The sequence below is a fragment of the Acanthisitta chloris genome, unplaced genomic scaffold, assembly GCF_000695815.1.
Source record: "Acanthisitta chloris isolate BGI_N310 unplaced genomic scaffold, ASM69581v1 scaffold10768, whole genome shotgun sequence".
Classification (NCBI taxonomy): domain Eukaryota; kingdom Metazoa; phylum Chordata; class Aves; order Passeriformes; family Acanthisittidae; genus Acanthisitta; species Acanthisitta chloris.
Window position 1 is genome coordinate 10427 of NW_008686460.1, and position 5602 is coordinate 16028.

Here is a 5602-nt window from a genome sequence, read left to right on the forward strand (position 1 = left end):
CCAAATCTAGGCAGAGGGGGAATGGAATGAACAGAATAAATAATAAATCACCATAAACAGTGAACAGCTCACTAGATTTTAAAAAATGAGTTAATGATTTGAAATTTTATTGACACATTTCAAATCTTTTACAATGCATTTCAAATAATCTATAGCCCTCTAAGACCTTTCTCAGAAGAGATGGTACAATGCTGAAGACAAAGATTCCTGAAAAGTTCAATGCAGTGCTTACAGCCAGTCAAGCCTGCCTCGTTCTGTTTAAAAAGAATTGAACATTAAGCATCAGGATGAAGGACTATATTCTGATCCAGATCATCATTTCCAAGAAGACTGTTTTGTACCTCTTGAATCTACTTCCTCCCTTGGAAGCCTCTTAGATATCTTCTCCCAGTATCAGCCCAGCTCATGCAGAGCTCAGGCAGGTATGCCTGGTGTTGTTGCTGGACCCATTCAGAATTCCACTTCATCATCCTTTTGATCACAGCACTAGTGTGCTGTTAGCATCAAGAAGAAAAACCATGTGCAAGTGACTATTTTGAAACTGAATACATCTAAGTTCCATGGTGTAAAACCTGCTGACATACAATAGTCCCAAAGTCACTTTAGCAGCAGATGTTACAGATGGAAAAGAACTATATGAGTAGTTTAGCTCATTTTCCTGTTGTTGCAGGTGTCTTTTTGCCAATCAGGCTATTTGCTAAGGCACTGACCAAGTTAATTTTTAATATCTCAGTGAGGACTAGCATAAGCCTTTGGGCAGTTACTCCACACTCTACCTGATGCACTAAATTAGAAAAACCTAAATTATTTATCGATTCTGTCTTGTCATCTCTGTGCATGTTATGACTTAATTTTGTCTTCTACAATCTTGCACTGGTTTTTGTAATTTTCTGTATAAGGAACAGCTCTTTTTCTGCATGCCACTAAAAAATTACTATTTCGCACAACAGCTCACCATGTTTAGCAGAAGAGGTTCTTTTTACATCTCACTCATCTTGACCTTTCATCTCTATTTTTGGCCTGCAGAGAAAAAATATCTTCCAGCAAAGTTAGTAATGCAAATTATTCAACTTGCCTTAACATGTAGTTCATAATCTTTCTGCCTTTGCAGCTTCTCCTGGTAATAGAAATAAATTACAGTTATTAGAATATAGTGTTGTTCTTTCTCTGTCTATATGAGTTGGTGAAAAGTGATTAATGTTCTCCTTTTCTTAGCAAAAGAGGAAAGTCTGTTGTGTGAAGCAAAGTTCTTAAAATTAACTGGAGGAAATACAATCCATAATTGTCAGGCTACTCACTGTCAGAGACACAATATGAATAGTATTCCAACCATATTAGCATGATAGGAAAATGGGGGCATTTCTCAGTTATTGGATTGTCACTTGCTACACAAACTTAACACAGACTCTGTAGGGGTGTAGGGCATTGAATCATTTAGATTGGAAAAGACCTTTGAGATCATCAAGTCCAACCATTAACCCAGCACTGCCAAGTCCACCACTAAACCATGTCCCCGAGCATCACATCTTGGCCTCCCAGGCACACTACTGGCTCATATTGGTGGACATGCACCAAACTTGCAGAAGTCCATAGAGCCATTCAACCTGAAAGCTGTGTTGACATGGAGCCCAACTGTCTTGATAGCACCATGTGCATCAAGACCTTCAGCTGCCACACTGCTCCACTGTGCCTGACATCTCCTTTGCATACAGGTTCCCTTCTGCTGGATGGATGTGCTCTGGGACAGACAGCTGAAGGTGTCACACACTGAGCCCTCATGGTGGCACAGATGGCTGGAGCACATTGGTTAAAGCCCAACCTGTCAGCAGTCACCCCAAGGGCAGAGAGAGCCTCACCAGCCCTGCCTAGCCCAGAGCTAGGTTCTCACTTGCATCATGAAGGCAGGAGAAACACACTCTTTAAAACAGCTGATAAATTTTAAGGTGTAAATACACTGCTGCAAAGGAAAAGCAGCATTTAAATTATGTAGTTAAATGGGCTCTTATTCTAAAATTAAGCAGTGCTCCTACAAAATACAGCTATTTCTCAGTAATGGGGTCATTCCTTAATGAAGTGGACTGTGGTGTAAAGCAAGCAATTTAGAGCCATATGCTTATTTATCTGATTCAACTGCATTATTTATCTGATTCAACTGCATTTGCTAAATGTCAGCGTTTTTTGCTAGTAGCCTATTCTGTAGCCATCAGAGTGGTAACAAATCCTGCTTCCCCAGCTACAAACAAGGCACAGACTAGGGCAATGGGGAGGAGACTGCTGAGGTGACAGAAAAGGCTGTGTTTAAACAGTTGTGTTTGCTTTTCTGTAAAAAAGAAAAAATGTCTTGAAGATCTCTTTTCTGCCAGAACACTGGCACTTTGCAAATGCTGCCAACACAAACCCTGCAAGTGAGCCAGCTGACATCAGCTGACCAAGGACATGGTAGGACTTTGGACATTTTATCCATTCCTCTTCAGACAGACAGCTTTTTGTTTGAGCCATTTGACCGAAACAAGCCTGTGAGTAAAAGCAGAAGATGCCTATTGAAGATGTGCTTAAGTCAATGCAATCTAAGATTACAGAAGTTACATGAACTCAGCTCAAGATCAAACCAGGTTTGCGCTATCTCTCTCAAATAAAATGGGGATTTTACTATAGGAAAGTGATAACTTTTTAAACTATTAAAGTAATAACTTTTTTAACTCATACACACCCAAAGCACAGCTCACCTTTCCCATTCCATGCAAGCAACACATGTGTGTCAGCTCTCCAAGATACACTGGACTTCGCCGCATTCAAGTCATCTCTGATGGCATTATTGTCATTGTTGCCTGGGGCTCCACCACCAGCTTTTGTGAGAGGAACCCAACAGGACATGTGATTCTTAAGATATTTTGAGTGGAGATAGTCAGTTCAGTCTGGTTTGTACTGGTAAGGAGGAAAAACAGGCTCACATCCACTCCTAGATTAAATTAACTGAATAATTTGTGTATAGCTCGAGCACATAATTGGACCACAAAACTTGCTACTGGAACAGGCTCCTTAGTTGGCAGGCAGAGTAAATGATAAGGACTGAGGCTGTGGTTGCAGTGTCTTTTGTATGAGATCTGTGTGCTATCAGGTCAGAGTAACTATGGTTCATCTCAGACATGGGACACAAAATTTGATTTCCCAGAGTCATATTAGCCAGAGCTCACAACACGGATGTAAAGTGCCTTATAAGATTTTATGCTCATGAGGTGGGGGTGGTGGGGGGATGCATGAAAGGCAGGTAAATCAGGTGATACATGATGACGCACGAAGACTTTTGGCACAAAAATTAACACAGCCAAATTTTTGCAACAAATCCCAACCAGCATAAAGTATTTAGTGCAAATCAACACACTGCATTGAGTGTCTCTGCTGTTTTCAGTCTGGCCCTGGGAGGCAGAGAAAAGCTGGATATCATGTATTGTCAGGCCATATCTTATGAAACTTTTCCATGCCAGATTCTTGCAGAGCAGGCTGAGGCCATGGGGAGCACACATGCAAACTCCAGTGAGCTGTGTTGGCCCCACAGAAGTCCTGGGTACTCTTATTCTGCCTCTGTACACTGAGCAAACTATTCATGTTTTCCTATGAAGGCAGGCTAAGAGAGCAGGGGCTGTTCAGCCTGGAGAAGAGGAGGCTCCTTCCAGTACCTAAAGGAGGCTTACAAGAATGCTGGAGTGAGACATTTTACAAGGGCATGTAGTGACAGGACAAGGGGAAAAGGCTTCAAACTGACAGAGGGAAGGTTTAGATTAGATACTAGGAGGAAATCATTTGTTGTGAGGATGATGAGGCACTGGAACAGGTTTCCCAGAGAAGCTGGGATTCTGCTTAATGCAAGACTATTACACTTCCCATCCCTGGAAGTGTTCCAAGCCCAGTTTAGATGGGGCTTTGAGCAACTCTGTCTAGTGCAAGATGTCCCTGCCCATGGCAGGGGATTTGGAACTATATGTTTTTAAGATCTCTTCCAACCCAAACCATCCTACGATTCTATGCCCTAATGAAAGAGCAACTGTCTTTGGAGGTTATACAGATTTTTGTGTCTTTCAGCAGGCATATGCCATTTTCAAGGAACAAGTATAGTACAAATCAGAGCATTTCTAGACCAGGCCAGGGGATTTTTGGTATTTGGAGCTAAAGTGGCAAGCAAATGTTATAATAACCCTGTGGCCTGCTCACTTGCTCTTTGTGCCGGAGGAATTTCTCAAATTGTTCAAAGGTCTTGCCTCTGAGGAGTAATAGAGTCTTACTGAGTAATTACCACTTGTTGTTTCGCATCATCCCTGGAGCCACCCAGGACTGATGGAGTGAGGCACACAGGGCTACCTCTCTGGCAGAGGGGCGAGTGTTGTGCTGTGTTTTACCCCCAGCTGTGCTTTGCACCATGGGCAGGCTAAGCCACCAGACTGGAGAATGCTACCTCCTGTCCTTGGAGATATATTTCACTTTCATCTTGAGCTGAAGGGGCTGCACAGTTTGAGAGATGGAAAATGGAAATGCTTTTTGACTCAGTCACTCTTTAGGAATTAGGCATAAACCCAGATTGTGTGAAATCAAGCTGCTGGTAGTGAGGCAGCTTTCCGGCAGTGGACTTGGTGGGCTTCACACTCACTGTGTCAAACTGGACCTGTTTGACACAGGACCAGTCCCTGCAGAGGAACTGGGGAACGGGGGTCCCACCACCAGCACAGACCATGACAGTTAAGAAAGAAGCCAAAGATGCCCGTGAAATCCTGCTTAAGGGTGTGTAGCCTGGGTTTGCTGGTGGGAATATTCAGTTTGAAGCACTGCCTAGTGACTGGTGATGTGTGTTGGTGAGACAGAGTGAAAGGAGCATACCTTTATGCATAGTGTGTAGTTTGGTCCACGTTTGAAACCCCTCACCCAGCACTTCACATGACGGTGTTTGGTTAGCTATGTAAAACATGGTATACCTAAGACTGGAAAAGAATAGGAAACAGAACTTCTAATTGAATTCTTTTTAAACTTGTCAAGTGTATACCTGCATCTTAACCACTACTATTTTTACCTCCAAACTCCTAGATTGAGAAAACCCAGACTTTGGGGAAAATCAGATCAAAACCTACGTAAGTTTGTGCTCCCATCTCTGTACAATAAACCTGTTGCACAAATCTGGACATTTCTTGGAACACACAAAAATTGTTGCCTTTCACATCAATCAAGCAAAAGCTGTTCTAGTATGGGCCCAGCTGTAATACAAAAGTTATGTCCATGGCAATTAAAATCTTGAAAAAACAGATATTCAGATCCTCACTGACATACAGCAAATACATTTGAAACATTCTTGTTTCCCAGGATAATAACTTGATAATTAGGCAAAGCCTTTTACACTTTCTCTTTGAACCCACTGGATATGTCTTAGAGAACTGCTTGTAACAAAATCAAAAAATTAAATATAGAGAACCTCTCTGCACTAAGTACTGGCTTTTATTAAAACTAGGAGTTGATCATACTTCATCCTTCGCAGCCTCTTCAAATCCTCTGTTTGATGTTTTGAATGTGCTATGCAGGTTCTAATACACATTACACAAGAAGAGCTATTATAAAATTC